Source organism: Pinus tabuliformis, chromosome 2_2 (genome assembly GCF_031772625.1).
Source record: "Pinus tabuliformis cultivar Carrire ecotype Pingquan chromosome 2_2, CPIR1, whole genome shotgun sequence".
Lineage (NCBI taxonomy): Eukaryota > Viridiplantae > Streptophyta > Pinopsida > Pinales > Pinaceae > Pinus > Pinus tabuliformis.
In genome coordinates, this window is record NC_142300.1 from 353,424,151 (window position 1) to 353,441,935 (window position 17,785).

Sequence of the window (17,785 nt, forward strand, 5' to 3'; positions counted from 1 at the left end):
TGGCCAAATGGGCCCAAGCTTATGGAGAAAAGCCCCAACCTGAATGGGTGCACTTGTTCTATCACACCTTGGACGTTGTCTTGATGAATTGGTATGTAGAAATAGAGATCCACCAAGGTACAGGTGAATGGGATATTCTGTGCAAGGGATTCATAATGACATTCAATTTCGAAGATGGGTTTGACTATATTGATGAGGTGTTACAAGAGGTGAAAGCAGCAATCTTTAGGATACCGCAGGATCCTTTGAACCTGATTTAGCCTGAGTGGGCTACTCAGCTGAGTCACACGCTGCAATGCTATAACGTGGCCACTAAAGAGGAGGATGAGGATCCGCGAAAGATCAACATTCTAGAAACAGAAGGTCACCACGAGGTTGAAGGACTGTAGATTGAGAACCCTAATATAACCGCACCATTGAAAATGAAACAAGTAAACATTGGTACTGAGGCAGAGCCCAAATTCGTGAATATTTGAGACTACTGGGACGACATGACGGTGGATAAGGTCGATGAATTGCTCCGTGAATACTAGGATTTATTCCCTACCAAGTTTATGAATTTAAAGGGGATAATCGGGGACCTGTGTGTTATGAACATCACATTGAAGCCCAACACGAAGCCGGTTAAGAAAATACCTTATTGTCTCAATCCGAAGTATAAGGAGAACATTTTCATAGAGCTAGACAAGATGCTCATGGCAGGCATCATTGAACCTGTAGAAGAATCTGACTGGGTAAGCCCAATGGTGGTACAGGAGAATAAGCAGAAGCATGAAATAAGGATATGCGTGGATCTCAGAAAGTTGAATGATGCCTGCGTACATGATCCTTTCCTGACTTTGTTCACTGATGAAGTGTTGGAAAATGTAGGTGGCCAGGAAGCATATTCCTTCACTGATGGGTTCTCAGGGTACCACCAAATCAAAATTGTGCCAGAGGATAGGAGTAAGACAACCTTTGTGACTGAGTGGGGTTGTTTTCAGTACAATGTAATGTCGTTTGGATTGAAGAATGCACCTACGATCTTCTCGCGTGTAGTCATTACGACGTTCAAGGAATTTATTCATAAGTTCCTGGAAGTATACTTTGATGACTTGACTGTGTTTGGGCTGGTGAAACACCATGTTGCCAATTTACACCTAATTTTGGATACTTGTTGAAGATACCAGATCGCGCTCAACTTGAAGAAGTGTCTGTTATTGTTCCTTTTGGGACACTGCTAGGGCATGTGGTTTGCAGACAGGGACTCATGTTAGATCCCGCGAAGATCGTAGCGATACTGAACTTGGAAGCACCGAGGAGTGTGAAGAAGTTGCGCCCTACCTTAGAACACATAGGATATTATAGAAAGTTTACCAAAGGCTATGCCCAGATCACTATGCCTATGGAGAAATTGTTGAAGAAGGACATCACGTTCTGTTGGAATGAGGACTGTAAGAAGATCTTGGATATATTGAAAGAGAAGATGGTCACCATGCCAATTTTAGTCTTCCTAGATTGGAAGAAGGAGTTTCATGTACATGTCAACGTGTCATGTATAGCACTAGGAGTAGTGCTGACACAGGCTGGTGGAGGAGACTTGGACCACCCTATCGTGTTTGCAAGCAGAATGTTATCTAAGGCAGAGAAGAACTATTCTACAACCGAGTGCAAAGGGTTAGCCATGGTGTATGCGCTCCAGAAGTTTAGGAACTACTTGTTGGGTGGCCATTTTAAGATGTATATAGATCACTCCGCGCTGATGTACCTGGTCAATAACCCTATGTTGAGGGTGAGAATTTGTAGGTGGATCTTGTTGTTCCAGGAGTATGATTTTGAAGTTATTGTGAAGCCTAGATGACTGAACATGGGACCAGAACATCTGTCATGCATTGAAACAGGGGAAGAGCCCACTAATTTGGAGGAAGGATTACCTGATGCACAGTTATTTGTAGTGCACATTGCGAACAGTCATTTTGAAGATATAATACACTTCCTAATGACAGGAACTACCCTGGAAGATACACTGTCCAACAGAAGAAGGAACTAGTGTTGCGCACGGAATATTTCTATATCATACTTGGGAATCTATACAAAATGGGGTCTGATGAGATATTGCGATGATATGTACCTAAATTTGAAAGAAGCAGCATCCTTGTAGATGCTCATGGAGGCACCGCGGGAGGAAACTATGTAGGAACAACAACTGTGCAGAAGATCCTACACACAGGGTTGTGGTGGCCAACCCTCCATCAGGACTCAAAAGCATATTGCAAGGCATGTGATGTATGTCAAAGGACTGGCAGGCCATCACAGAGGGATGAGATGCCTTTGAATCCACAGATGACATTGCAACCCTTTGAGAAATGGGCGATAGATTTTGTGGGACCCATTCAGCCCCAAGGAAAGATGGGAGCAAGGTACATTATCACCATGACAGAGTATTTGACTCGTTGGGCGGAGGCACAACCTATGAAGGATTGCACAGGTGCAACTGCTGCAAAGTTCCTCTTTGAGTATGTACTGACGTGATTTGGATGTCCAAAGATCTTGATGAGTGATCGCGGTACGCACTTTCTAAATGAGACGATCAGCGCGCTAATGGAGGAATTTCAGGTATATCACCAGAAGAGCACGCCTTATCACCCACAGGCTAATGGGACGGTGGAAGCATTCAATAAAGTGTTGTAGAACGTGCTGACCAAGGTTTACAATGCTCAGCGAAGTGATTGGGACCTGTTATCACTGAAAAGTCTGTTGTAAAAATTTTTAGCCTCGCTTAAAGACAGGGTGTTTTCGCAGCGCATAAATCCTTTAGCAGTTTCGCAGCGCAGCCTGTTTTAGTGATTTCGTAGCGTGCTACGAAATGGGGAATTTGTCTGAATCCACAGCCAATCTTACACAGCTGTCATATTCATCAAAATTCATTATCAGTGACTGGCTTATATTTGAGAGAGATGTTGCAAGTTTCCAGGTGTGTTACATTGGTGAAGAATGAGAACATGTTGCAAGATTATGTGCGGAAGCAGGGGATATTTAATGTGTGTTCAAATGGCTACAATCCACCTAAACCTTGTATGCCGGTGGAGTCCTGGTGAGTTTGAGATTTACAGAGATTCATGGTGTGGCAAATCCTTCAGATGGTTCGTAGTGCATGCATTAAGCATCAAATTCTTTTACAAGTTCTTTTGGTTCACGGTATTATTTTAATGAAAATACCTCAAGTTACTTACCATGTTATCATGATTCAACCTGAGGAGATGTTTACTATGAGCAACAGTTCTTTGTCAGAATTTGGTGTTCTGGGTTTTGAATTGGGTTATTCAATGGAGAATCCCAATTCATTGGTCCTGTGGGAAGTTCAGTTTGGTAATTTTGCAAATGGCGCCCAAGTCATTTTTGATCAGCTCATAAGCAGTGGGGAATCAAAATGGCTTCGCCAATCTGGACTTGTTGTTTTGCTTCCTCATGGATATGATGGCCAGGGTCTAGAGCATTCTAGTGCAAGATTAGAGCGGTTTCTCCAGATGAGTGATGACAATCCTTTTGTGGTTTCTGAGATGGATCCTACATTACGCACCCAAATTCAGCAGTGTAACTGGCAAATTGTAAAGGTGACAACTCCTGCCAACTATTTTCATGCTCTTTGTTGCCAGATAAATCGGAATTTCCGTAAACCTTTGATTGTCATGTCTCCAAAGAATCTTCTTCGGCACAAGGACTGCAAATCAAATCTGTCTGAATTTGATGACATGCAAGGTCATCCCGAATTCGACAAGCAGGGAACCCGATTTATATGTCTCATTAAGGATCAGAATGATCACTCTGGAAAGATTTATTACGAGCTGGATGAGGAAAGACAGAGACTTCAAAGGGAAGATGTCGCTATTTGTCGGGTTGAGCAACTATGCCCATTCCCATATGATCTGGTCCAACGGGAGTTGAATCGATATTCAAATGCGGAGATTGTTTGGTGCCAGGAAGAGCCTATGAACATTTTGGCACAATCGTAAAATTCTGGGGCAAGTAAATCCACGAAATCAAGGAGATAGCATCCGGGCAGTTGGCGGTGTTGCTGTAATTCTTGCACTTGCGCATCCAGCAAAATAAAAGGCTCATTCTCCGCATCTTTTCTGTCGGTGTTGTGGGTGAAATGGACAAACTCCAAGAAAAAGTTTTTAGAAAGCAGAGAGACACGTAGCCCAAACAGAGAAGGATTTGACACCTAGCTGTATCATTGGACCGCCTGGAGGCTCGAGCATGTGTTTTCGAGATTTGCAAGATGTGATCAATAGATGAATCAGCTTAGATCTTTTCGACTCCATCTTCATTCAACATAAGCTCGAGCTCATCATGTCGGCCCGTAGAAGAACTCTGTTAAAGGTTGTCATCCTTGGCAATAGCAAGGTTGGTAAAAACTCGCTGATGAATCAATATGTAAATAAGAGTTTCAGTATGAGGATAGATTGTTCACGTTGCAGATATGGGATACCGCTGGCCAGGAAGGTTTTCAGAGCTTTGGTGCTGCCTTCTACAGTGGTGCCGATTGCTAAATTCTTGGTTTACGATGCTAATGTGCTAAAATCATTTGATAACCAACCATTTGCAGTTGTCAAGGAGCTGGTGCGAGAAATAGAAATTTCACATTGGGGAAATGTTCAGATAACTGAAAATTATCATCTTTTTCATGGTGGTGCTCGAATCAAAGGTGGCTTTTCAAGGATTGAATACCAAGCAAGACCCAATGCTAGAGGTGCATCATCTTTAAAGAGTCTAGTGGCAAGACTGCCACCTCGAGCACATTCAGTTTATTACCGAGATGAAATTGGGAATATTTCTACCTCACATTTGAATGCCGACTTTAGAAAAACAGAACTGGAAATTGAACCTCGATATCCTATGTTTGGAGGCTGGCAAGCCACTTTTACAATAGGCTACGGCTTACCTCTACAAGATTTTCTCTTCCAAGCAGCTGATGGCAGGCGTTATCTTAATATTGCTTTTGCATCTTCATTCAGTGATGTGGTCATTGATAAACTTATTGTGAAGGTTGCACTGCCAGAAGGATCTAAAGATTCTTATGCTTCTGTTCCCTTTTCTGCAGACCAACATCCGGAGATAAAGTACTCCTATCTTGACACTATTGGAAGGAATGTTGTGGTACTATCAAAGAAGAATGTGATGCCTGAACATAATGTGTTCTTTCAGGTTTATTATAAATTTAGTACCATTTCAATGCTAGCAAAGCCACTGATGTTGGTCACCGGTTTCTTGATGCTACATTGAAAGATACTGCGAAGGAGCTGAAGTCTATACTTGATATCTTGCAGTCTTCCTCCCAAGCGTTGCATATTTTGCCCAAGGTAGAAGAGTTAATTCATAAAGAGAAAGAAAAGCAAGATAAGTTAATTCAGAAACATACTGTAGTAGTTGATAACTACGATAAGAAGCTACCAAGTAAGGAGATTGATAGTCGCATATCTTCTCATGAGCAGAAGCTTATTGTTTTGAAACAAGAGGTAGATGAGTTGTTGCAGGCAGTTGATGAGATATAACTGATGTCCAGTTAGTCTGATAGGTATAAAGTTCACTGAGAGGAAGGTTTTCTTTTTTGTTATAATTGAGAATGAGCAGCTGTGCCGTTTTGAAAGTTTTTATTATGAGAGGATGACTTTTCTTCCTAGCTTTTAATGTTGCAGAATTTAAATAGTTCGTATGTGAGGAGTTTAGAGGAAGACTGTGTTTTTTTTAAATCACACAGCAGTTTCGTAGTGCGCTACGAAACTGCTGTAGGTGGCGTTTTCAAAGCAGACGAACAGTTTGGTGAGATGATCGGGAAATTTGAAAGGGAAACACCTGTCCATCAATACATCCTACAGCACATCCAAGATGTGGCAGTTCGCTCTATTTTGGTTAATTAAAGGTTAAAAGCATACTCCTTTGGATTCGAATATGTTGAGGCAAACCAAGGACCGACAAGCAGGAACAGTTTCCTATATTTCAGGGTGTTGGAAAACATGTTATATTAAAGGCTAGCAAGCAACTGCAGACACTTGTCACAGCCAAACTAAAAGAAGCCATTTGTCAGAGGATGAGCCTATTCTTTCCTTTTTCTCGTAGGAGCACCATCTTGGTTGTAATAAATGCCATTTCCAGCATGATGTAGAATTAGAGTTTTAATTGTTTTAGGACTCTTTGTTACAGCTCAATACTTTATGTATTTAATGAGTTTGTTTAAAAATAGATAAGAGTAGTTAATGATAGGTCATCGAGCTCCCCTCATGATTGAGGAGGAGACTCGAAGTAGTTAAGTATGTTTTCCTATATATAGTGAAAGCTCTGATGTAATTGGGGTTGGAGATTTATGAAAAAACAGAGTTTTTATCAGCTTATGTAAAAAGACTTTTTGACAGTAATAAAAGGATTACTTTTTCTTCCCAAGATTCATCATATGTTCAATGCTCAGAATATGTGTGGTTTTGTCATTATCCTTTATATATTTTACAGCTCACTAAATATACAATCACTCTGAATTCACCTAGTGCTCAGACTTCCTGTGTATATTTATGAGTTGAGGTTCTTTTTTGAGAGATGTTTTGAGTGTTAAACATTATATGCCTTGGCTTCTATGATTGAGTGGTTTATAGTTTACTGCAGAAGTATTTGACTCCATGAGCCCAATGGAAGAGATGTTATTTTGTTGTTCCAACCAGCTTGTTTTCATAAGATGTTTGAAGAGTTAGCCATCTTTTCTTGTTAATAATTCCTATCACAAATCTGTGAGAGAGCCCTCTCTTACTAAGGAGGCTAACCTTAGTCTAAAGCCTGGTCTGAAGTAGTTACATAAAATCTAACTGGTAGCAGCCATCAGTACACGATTTTGTGATAACATTTTGGTGCGTCTACCGAGAGCCTGATGATTACTTATTCCCGAAGTTTGAAGATTGAATTTCTGAAGGTAGCAGGAGTTCAAAGAGGTTTTTCGAGGCTGCAAATCTACCTTGGCGACTCCATTGTTGAAGAATTCAAAGTTCATACATTCATGGTGATTCCACTGGAGTTATGAAGGACCCAGAAGATGCCATTCTTAGTTCAAGGTATGCATGCATAGATTTCTCAGGAATTCATGGTTTCCCAAATCATTTTCCCAAGGATGCATATTTTATAAGTAATGGTCCCAAATTTAATGGAGAATATTTGAGTTTAACTCTGAAGCATATCACAGATTTCTGTCATTTTGCTGAGCTTCTTAGATTTAAACATGAAGATGTTTGCATTATGTTATTTTATGATTCGCTTCAAGGGAAATGCAAACAATGGATTGAAAGTTTTCCTATCAAATTCGTTAAGTCATTTCAAGACTTATGGCTTATGTTTTTTGAGGAATGGATAGATAGGTCAGAGGTGGTGGCAAACTCTCCCTCAGTTGAAGGTTTCAAACAATGGAATAATGATCATAGTAAAGGAGAAACAAATGAACATTTTTCTTTGTCCTTGTCCTCATATCTAAAATCCTTCGACTGCAAGTCAGAGGATAAGATGAGATTTTTGAATGAAGTTGCTGAGGATATTGAGAAAGAAATTGAAGGTTTAGAAGGTCAAATTCAGGCATATAGTTTGCATAATCATGATCATTATTTTCAGAGGTTTTCTATGGCAGAACGCAAGGAGAGAATGTTGTTTCCTTTCTCTTTTACACTTGAGGAAATGCACACTGCTGTTGAAGGTCAGCTTGCACAGCCGGAAAGTTACAAGAGAAATCAAGCTGATCATGTATTCTGGGATCCTGTAGCTAATTACATGGAAGAGTTTTACTCTCCAGTGCTTCAGTTTACTTATAAAGATCAGAGGCAATTTCAGTGGCAGCGGTCATCACACCATCATATTGGCTCTGAATTCCGATGCAGTCAAAGAAATCAAATATCAGATAAAACAGAGGATTGGCTACATCGGAAATTTCATATTGATTGAGCAGAAAGAAATTGAAATTGTTAGGGTAGGTAGGTATAGGTAAATGCAAATAAGCTCAAGGTCAACTGAGCATTTTTCATTAGAAGTAGCTTTCCTTCTCCTACAGTCATGCTGGTCAAGCAAATTTCTGTTTGTCAAATAAATTCTATAAGGCACTGGAACTGCAGGTTCTTAGTGCACCACAAGGGCACACTATCCCAAGTGGAGCCACTGTTATCACTGAAAAGTCTGTTGTAAAAAATTTTAGCCTAGCTTAAAGACAGGGTGTTTTCGCAGCGCATAAATCCTTTAGCAGTTTCGCAGCGCAGCCTGTTTTAGTGATTTCGTAGCGTGCTACGAAATGGGGAATTTGTCTGAATCCACAGCCAATCTTACACAGCTGTCATATTCATCAAAATTCATTATCAGTGACTGGCTTATATTTGAGAGAGATGTTGCAAGTTTCCAGGTGTGTTACATTGGTGAAGAATGAGAACATGTTGCAAGATTATGTGCGGAAGTAGGGGATATTTAATGTGTGTTCAAATGGCTACAATCCACCTAAACCTTGTATGCCGGTGGAGTCCTGGTGAGTTTGAGATTTACAGAGATTCATGGTGTGGCAAATCCTTCAGATGGTTCGTAGTGCATGCATTAAGCATCAAATTCTTTTACAAGTTCTTTTGGTTCACGGTATTATTTTAATGAAATACCTCAAGTTACTTACCATGTTATCATGATTCAACCTGAGGAGATGTTTACTGTGAGCAACAGTTCTTTGTCAGAATTTGGTGTTCTGGGTTTTGAATTGGGTTATTCAATGGAGAATCCCAATTCATTGGTCCTGTGGGAAGTTCAGTTTGGTAATTTTGCAAATGGCGCCCAAGTCATTTTTGATCAGCTCATAAGCAGTGGGGAATCAAAATGGCTTCGCCAATCTAGACTTGTTGTTTTGCTTCCTCATGGATATGATGGCCAGGGTCCAGAGCATTCTAGTGCAAGATTAGAGCGGTTTCTCCAGATGAGTGATGACAATCCTTTTGTGGTTTCTGAGATGGATCCTACATTACGCACCCAAATTCAGCAGTGTAACTGGCAAATTGTAAAGGTGACAACTCCTGCCAACTATTTTCATGATCTTTTTTGCCAGATAAATCGGAATTTCTGTAAACCTTTGATTGTCATGTCTCCAAAGAATCTTCTTCGGCATAAGGACTGCAAATCAAATCTGTCTGAATTTGATGACATGCAAGGTCATCCCGAATTCGACAAGCAGGAACCCGATTTATATGTCTCATTAAGGATCAGAATGATCACTCTGGAAAGATTTATTACGAGCTGGATGAGGAAAGACAGAGACTTCAAAGGGAAGATGTCGCTATTTGTCGGGTTGAGCAACTATGCCCATTCCCATATGATCTGGTCCAACGGGAGTTGAATCGATATTCAAATGCGGAGATTGTTTGGTGCCAGGAAGAGCCTATGAACATTTTGGCACAATCGTAAAATTCTGGGGCAAGTAAATCCACGAAATCAAGGAGATAGCATCCGGGCAGTTGGCGGTGTTGCTGCAATTCTTGCACTTGCGCATCCAGCAAAATAAAAGGCTCATTCTCCGCATCTTTTCTGTCGGTGTTGTGGGTGAAATGGACAAACTCCAAGAAAAAGTTTTTAGAAAGCAGAGAGACACGTAGCCCAGACAGAGAAGGATTTGACACCTAGCTGTATCATTGGACCGCCTGGAGGCTCGAGCATGTGTTTTCGAGATTTGCAAGATGTGATCAATAGATGAATCAGCTTAGATCTTTTCAACTCCATCTTCATTCAACATAAGCTCGAGCTCATCATGTCGGCCCGCAGAAGAACTCTGTTAAAGGTTGTCATCCTTGGCAATAGCAGGGTTGGTAAAAACTCGCTGATGAATCAATATGTAAATAAGAGTTTCAGTATGAGGATAGATTGTTCACGTTGCAGATATGGGATACCGCTGGCTAGGAAGGTTTTCAGAGCTTTGGTGCTGCCTTCTACAGTGGTGCCGATTGCTAAATTCTTGGTTTACAATGCTAATGTGCTAAAATCATTTGATAACCAACCATTTGCAGTTGTCAAGGAGCTGGTGCGAGAAATAGAAATTTCACATTGGGGAAATGCTCAGATAACTGAAAATTATCATCTTTTTCATGGTGGTGCTCGAATCAAAGGTGGCTTTTCAAGGATTGAATACCAAGCAAGACCCAATGCTAGAGGTGCATCATCTTTTAAGAGTCTAGTGGCAAGATTGCCACCTCGAGCACATTCGGTTTATTACCGAGATGAAATTGGGAATATTTCTACCTCACATTTGAATGCCGACTTTAGAAAAACAGAACTGGAAATTGAACTTCGATATCCTATGTTTGGAGGCTGGCAAGCCACTTTTACAATAGGCTACGGCTTACCTCTACAAGATTTTCTCTTCCAAGTAGCTGATGGCAGGCGTTATCTTAATATTGCTTTTGCATCTTCATTCAGTGATGTGGTCATTGATAAACTTATTGTGAAGGTTGCACTGCCAGAAGGATCTAAAGATTCTTATGCTTCTGTTCCCTTTTCTGCAGACCAACATCCGGAGATAAAGTACTCCTATCTTGACACTATTGGAAGGAATGTTGTGGTACTATCAAAGAAGAATGTGATGCCTGAACATAATGTGTTCTTTCAGGTTTATTATAAATTTAGTACCATTTCAATGCTAGCAGAGCCACTGATGTTGGTCACCGGTTTCTTGATGCTACATTGAAAGATACTGCGAAGGAGCTGAAGTCTATACTTGATATCTTGCAGTCTTCCTCCCAAGCGTTGCATATTTTGCCCAAGGTAGAAGAGTTAATTCATAAAGAGAAAGAAAAGCAGGACAAGTTAATTCAGAAACATACTGTAGTAGTTGATAACTACGATAAGAAGCTACCAAGTAAGGAGATTGACAGTCGCATATCTTCTCATGAGCAGAAGCTTATTGTTTTGAAACAAGAGGTAGATGAGTTGTTGCAGGCAGTTGATGAGATATAACTAATGTCCAGTTAATCTGATAGGTATAAAGTTCACTGAGAGGAAGGTTTTCTTTTTTGTTATAATTGAGAATGAGCAGCTGTGCCGTTCTGAAAGTTTTTATTATGAGAGGATGACTTTTCTTCCTAGATTTTAATGTTGCAGAATTTAAATAGTTCGTATGTGAGGAGTTTAGAGGAAGACTGTGTTTTTTTTAAATCACACAGCAGTTTCGTAGCGCGCTACGAAACTGCTGTAGGTGGCGTTTTCAAAGAAGACAAACAGTTTGGTGAGATGATCGGGAAATTTGAAAGGGAAACACCTGTCCATCAATACATCCTACAGCACATCCAAGATGTGGCAGTTCGCTCTATTTTGGTTAATTAAAGGTTAAAAGCATACTCCTTTGGATTCCAATATGTTGAGGCAACCCAAGGACCGACAAGCAGGAACAGTTTCCTATATTTCAGGGTGTTGGAAAACATGTTATATTAAAAGCCAGCAAGCAACTGCAGACACTTGTCACAGCCAAACTAAAAGAAGCCATTTGTTAGAGGATGAGCATATTCTTTCCTTTTTCTCGTAGGAGCACCATCTTGGTTGTAATAAATGCCATTTCCAACATGATGTAGAATTAGAGTTTTAATTGTTTTAGGACTCTTTGTTACATCTCAATACTTTATGTATTTAATGAGTTTGTTTAAAAATAGATAAGAGTAGTTAATGATAGGTCATCGAGCTCCCCTCATGATTGAGGAGGAGACTCGAAGTAGTTAAGTATGTTTTCCTATATATAGTGAAAGCTCTGATGTAATTGGGGTTGGAGATTTATGAAAAAACAGAGTTTTTATCAGCTTATGTAAAAAGACTTTTTGACAGTAATAAAAGGATTACTTTTTCTTCCCAAGGTTCATCATATGTTCAATGCTCAGAATATGTGTGGTTTTGTCATTATCCTTTATATATTTTACAGCTCACTAAATATACAATCACTCTGAATTCACCTAGTGCTCAGACTTCCTGTGTATATTTATGAGTTGAGGTTCTTTTTTGAGAGATGTTTTGAGTGTTAAACATTATATGCCTTGGCTTCTATGATTGAGTGGTTTATAGTTTACTGCAGAAGTATTTGACTCCATGAGCCCAATGGAAGAGATGTTATTTTGTTGTTCCAACCAGCTTGTTTTCATAAGATGTTTGAAGAGTTAGCCATCTTTTCTTGTTAATAATTCCTATCACAAATCTGTGAGAGAGCCCTCTCTGACTAAGGAGGCTAACCTTAGTCTAAAGCCTGGTCTGAAGTAGTTACATAAAATCTAACTGGTAGCAGCCATCAGTACACGATTTTGTGATAACATTTTGGTGCGTCTACCGGGAGCCTGATGATTACTTATTCCTGAAGTTTGAAGATTGAATTTCTGAAGGTAGCAGGAGTTCAAAGAGGTTTTTCGAGGCTGCAAATCTACCTTGGCGACTCCATTGTTGAAGAATTCAAAGTTCATACATTCATGGTGATTCCACTGGAGTTATGAAGGACCCAGAAGCTGCCATTCTTAGTTCAAGGTATGCATGCATAGATTTCTCAGGAATTCATGGTTTCCCAAATCATTTTCCCAAGGATGCATATTTTATAAGTAATGGTCCCAAATTTAATGGAGAAGATTTGAGTTTAACTCTGAAGCATATCACAGATTTCTGTCATTTTGCTGAGCTTCTTAGATTTAAACATGAAGATGTTTGCATTATGTTATTTTATGATTCGCTTCAAGGGAAATGCAAACAATGGATTGAAAGTTTTCCTATCAAATTCGTTAAGTCATTTCAAGACTTATGGCTTATGTTTTTTGAGGAATGGATAGATAGGTCAGAGGTGGTGGCAAACTCTCCCTCAGTTGAAGGTTTCAAACAATGGAATAATGATCATAGTAAAGGAGAAACAAATGAACATTTTTCTTTGTCCTTGTCCTCATATCTAAAATCCTTCGACTGCAAGTCAGAGGATAAGATGAGATTTTTGAATGAAGTTGCTGAGGATATTGAGAAAGAAATTGAAGGTTTAGAAGGTCAAATTCAGGCATATAGTTTGCATAATCATGATCATTATTTTCAGAGGTTTTCTATGGCAGAACGCAAGGAGAGAATGTTGTTTCCTTTCTCTTTTACACTTGAGGAAATGCACACTGCTGTTGAAGGTCAGCTTGCACAGCCGGAAAGTTACAAGAGAAATCAAGCTGATCATGTATTCTGGGATCCTGTAGCTAATTACATGGAAGAGTTTTACTCTCCAGTGCTTCAGTTTACTTATAAAGATCAGAGGCAATTTCAGTGGCAGCGGTCATCACACCATCATATTGGCTCTGAATTCCGATGCAGTCAAAGAAATCAAATATCAGATAAAACAGAGGATTGGCTACATTGGAAATTTCATATTGATTGAGCAGAAAGAAATTGAAATTGTTAGGGTAGGTAGGTATAGGTAAATGCAAATAAGCTCAAGGTCAACTGAGCATTTTTCATTAGAAGTAGCTTTCCTTCTCCTACAGTCATGCTGGTCAAGCAAATTTCTGTTTGTCAAATAAATTCTATAAGGCACTGGAACTGCAGGTTCTTAGTGCACCACAAGGGCACACTATCCCAAGTGGAGCCACTGTTATCACTGAAAAGTCTGTTGTAAAAAATTTTAGCCTAGCTTAAAGACAGGGTGTTTTCGCAGCGCATAAATCCTTTAGCAGTTTCGCAGCGCAGCCTGTTTTAGTGATTTCGTAGCGTGCTACGAAATGGGGAATTTGTCTGAATCCACAGCCAATCTTACACAGCTGTCATATTCATCAAAATTCATTATCAGTGACTGGCTTATATTTGAGAGAGATGTTGCAAGTTTCCAGGTGTGTTACATTGGTGAAGAATGAGAACATGTTGCAAGATTATGTGCGGAAGCAGGGGATATTTAATGTGTGTTCAAATGGCTACAATCCACCTAAACCTTGTATGCCGGTGGAGTCCTGGTGAGTTTGAGATTTACAGAGATTCATGGTGTGGCAAATCCTTCAGATGGTTCGTAGTGCATGCATTAAGCATCAAATTCTTTTACAAGTTCTTTTGGTTCACGGTATTATTTTAATGAAATACCTCAAGTTACTTACCATGTTATCATGATTCAACCTGAGGAGATGTTTACTGTGAGCAACAGTTCTTTGTCAGAATTTGGTGTTCTGGGTTTTGAATTGGGTTATTCAATGGAGAATCCCAATTCATTGGTCCCGTGGGAAGTTCAGTTTGGTAATTTTGCAAATGGCGCCCAAGTCATTTTTGATCAGCTCATAAGCAGTGGGGAATCAAAATGGCTTCGCCAATCTGGACTTGTTGTTTTGCTTCCTCATGGATATGATGGCCAGGGTCCAGAGCATTCTAGTGCAAGATTAGAGCGGTTTCTCCAGATGAGTGATGACAATCCTTTTGTGGTTTCTGAGATGGATCCTACATTACGCACCCAAATTCAGCAGTGTAACTGGCAAATTGTAAAGGTGACAACTCCTGCCAACTATTTTCATGCTCTTTTTTGCCAGATAAATCGGAATTTCTGTAAACCTTTGATTGTCATGTCTCCAAAGAATCTTCTTCGGCATAAGGACTGCAAATCAAATCTGTCTGAATTTGATGACATGCAAGGTCATCCCGAATTCGACAAGCAGGGAACCCGATTTATATGTCTCATTAAGGATCAGAATGATCACTCTGGAAAGATTTATTACGAGCTGGATGAGGAAAGACAGAGACTTCAAAGGGAAGATGTCGCTATTTGTCGGGTTGAGCAACTATGCCCATTCCCATATGATCTGGTCCAACGGGAGTTGAATCGATATTCAAATGCGGAGATTGTTTGGTGCCAGGAAGAGCCTATGAACATTTTGGCACAATCGTAAAATTCTGGGGCAAGTAAATCCACGAAATCAAGGAGATAGCATCCGGGCAGTTGGCGGTGTTGCTGCAATTCTTGCACTTGCGCATCCAGCAAAATAAAAGGCTCATTCTCCGCATCTTTTCTGTCGGTGTTGTGGGTGAAATGGACAAACTCCAAGAAAAAATTTTTAGAAAGCAGAGAGACACGTAGCCCAGACAGAGAAGGATTTGACACCTAGCTGTATCATTGGACCGCCTGGAGGCTCGAGCATGTGTTTTCGAGATTTGCAAGATGTGATCAATAGATGAATCAGCTTAGATCTTTTCGACTCCATCTTCATTCAACATAAGCTCGAGCTCATCATGTCGGCCCGCAGAAGAACTCTGTTAAAGGTTGTCATCCTTGGCAATAGCAGGGTTGGTAAAAACTCGCTGATGAATCAATATGTAAATAAGAGTTTCAGTATGAGGATAGATTGTTCACGTTGCAGATATGGGATACCGCTGGCTAGGAAGGTTTTCAGAGCTTTGGTGCTGCCTTCTACAGTGGTGCCGATTGCTAAATTCTTGGTTTACAATGCTAATGTGCTAAAATCATTTGATAACCAACCATTTGCAGTTGTCAAGGAGCTGGTGCGAGAAATAGAAATTTCACATTGGGGAAATGTTCAGATAACTGAAAATTATCATCTTTTTCATGGTGGTGCTCGAATCAAAGGTGGCTTTTCAAGGATTGAATACCAAGCAAGACCCAATGCTAGAGGTGCATCATCTTTTAAGAGTCTAGTGGCAAGATTGCCACCTCGAGCACATTCGGTTTATTACCGAGATGAAATTGGGAATATTTCTACCTCACATTTGAATGCCGACTTTAGAAAAACAGAACTGGAAATTGAACTTCGATATCCTATGTTTGGAGGCTGGCAAGCCACTTTTACAATAGGCTACAACTTACCTCTACAAGATTTTCTCTTCCAAGCAGCTGATGGCAGGCATTATCTTAATATTGCTTTTGCATCTTCATTCAGTGATGTGGTCATTGATAAACTTATTGTGAAGGTTGCACTGCCAGAAGGATCTAAAGATTCTTATGCTTTTGTTCCCTTTTCTGCAGACCAACATCCGGAGATAAAGTACTCCTATCTTGACACTATTGGAAGGAATGTTGTGGTACTATCAAAGAAGAATGTGATGCCTGAACATAATGTGTTCTTTCAGGTTTATTATAAATTTAGTACCATTTCAATGCTATCAGAGCCACTGATGTTGGTCACCGGTTTCTTGATGCTACATTGAAAGATACTGCGAAGGAGCTGAAGTCTATACTTGATATCTTGCAGTCTTCCTCCCAAGCGTTGCATATTTTGCCCAAGGTAGAAGAGTTAATTCATAAAGAGAAAGAAAAGCAGGACAAGTTAATTTAGAAACATACTGTAGTAGTTGATAACTACGATAAGAAGCTACCAAGTAAGGAGATTGACAGTCGCATATCTTCTCATGAGCAGAAGCTTATTGTTTTGAAACAAGAGGTAGATGAGTTGTTGCAGGCAGTTGATGAGATATAACTAATGTCCAGTTAGTCTGATAGGTATAAAGTTCACTGAGAGGAAGGTTTTCTTTTTTGTTATAATTGAGAATGAGCAGCTGTGCCGTTCTGAAAGTTTTTATTATGAGAGGATGACTTTTCTTCCTAGATTTTAATGTTGCAGAATTTAAATAGTTCGTATGTGAGGAGTTTAGAGGAAGACTGTGTTTTTTAAATCACACAGCAGTTTCGTAGCGCGCTACGAAACTGCTGTAGGTGGCGTTTTCAAAGCAGACAAACAGTTTGGTGAGATGATCGGGAAATTTGAAAGAGAGACACCTGTCCATCAATACAGCCTACAGCACATCCAAGATGTGGCAGTCCGCTCTATTTTGGTTAATTAAAGGTTAAAAGCATACTCCTTTGGATTCGAATATGTTGAGGCAAACCAAGGACCGACAAGCAGGAACAGTTTCCTATATTTCAGGGTGTTGGAAAACATGTTATATTAAAGGCCAGCAAGCAACTGCAGACACTTGTCACAGCCAAACTAAAAGAAGCCATTTGTCAGAGGATGAGCCTATTCTTTCCTTTTTCTCGTAGGAGCACCATCTTGGTTGTAATAAATGCCATTTCCAGCATGATGTAGAATTAGAGTTTTAATTGTTTTAGGACTCTTTGTTACATCTCAATACTTTATGTATTTAATGAGTTTGTTTAAAAATAGATAAGAGTAGTTAATGATAGGTCATCGAGCTCCCCTCATGATTGAGGAGGAGACTCGAAGTAGTTAAGTATGTTTTCCTATATATAGTGAAAGCTCTGATGTAATTGGGGTTGGAGATTTATGAAAAAACAGAGTTTTTATCAGCTTATGTAAAAAGACTTTTTGACAGTAATAAAAGGATTACTTTTTCTTCCCAAGATTCATCATATGTTCAATGCTCAGAATATGTGTGGTTTTGTCATTATCCTTTATATATTTTACAGCTCACTAAATATACAATCACTCTGAATTCACCTAGTGCTCAGACTTCCTGTGTATATTTATGAGTTGAGGTTCTTTTTTGAGAGATGTTTTGAGTGTTAAACATTATATGCCTTGGCTTCTATGATTGAGTGGTTTATAGTTTACTGCAGAAGTATTTGACTCCATGAGCCCAATGGAAGAGATGTTATTTTGTTGTTCCAACCAGCTTGTTTTCATAAGATGTTTGAAGAGTTAGCCATCTTTTCTTGTTAATAATTCCTATCACAAATCTGTGAGAGAGCCCTCTCTGACTAAGGAGGCTAACCTTAGTCTAAAGCCTGGTCTGAAGTAGTTACATAAAATCTAACTGGTAGCAGCCATCAGTACACGATTTTGTGATAACAGGACCCAAGCATACCTGCAATACTATGGGC

At 39.7% G+C, this 17,785-nt stretch overlaps 5 pseudogenes; all 5 read left to right on the forward strand.

The window, feature by feature from the left end:
• Nucleotides 1-2,845: 2,845 nt before the first annotated feature.
• LOC149192707 (uncharacterized) lies at nt 2,846-3,992 on the forward strand (annotated as a pseudogene).
• Nucleotides 3,993-4,332: 340 nt separating this feature from the next.
• Nucleotides 4,333-5,265, forward strand: LOC149192708 (dolichyl-diphosphooligosaccharide--protein glycosyltransferase subunit 1A pseudogene; annotated as a pseudogene).
• Nucleotides 5,266-9,775: 4,510 nt separating this feature from the next.
• LOC149192709 (dolichyl-diphosphooligosaccharide--protein glycosyltransferase subunit 1A pseudogene) lies at nt 9,776-10,708 on the forward strand (annotated as a pseudogene).
• A 3,400-nt stretch (nt 10,709-14,108) lies between these two features.
• LOC149192710 (uncharacterized) lies at nt 14,109-14,879 on the forward strand (annotated as a pseudogene).
• A 340-nt stretch (nt 14,880-15,219) lies between these two features.
• On the forward strand, nt 15,220-16,152 carry LOC149192711 (dolichyl-diphosphooligosaccharide--protein glycosyltransferase subunit 1A pseudogene; annotated as a pseudogene).
• The last annotated feature ends 1,633 nt before the right edge of the window (nt 16,153-17,785 follow it).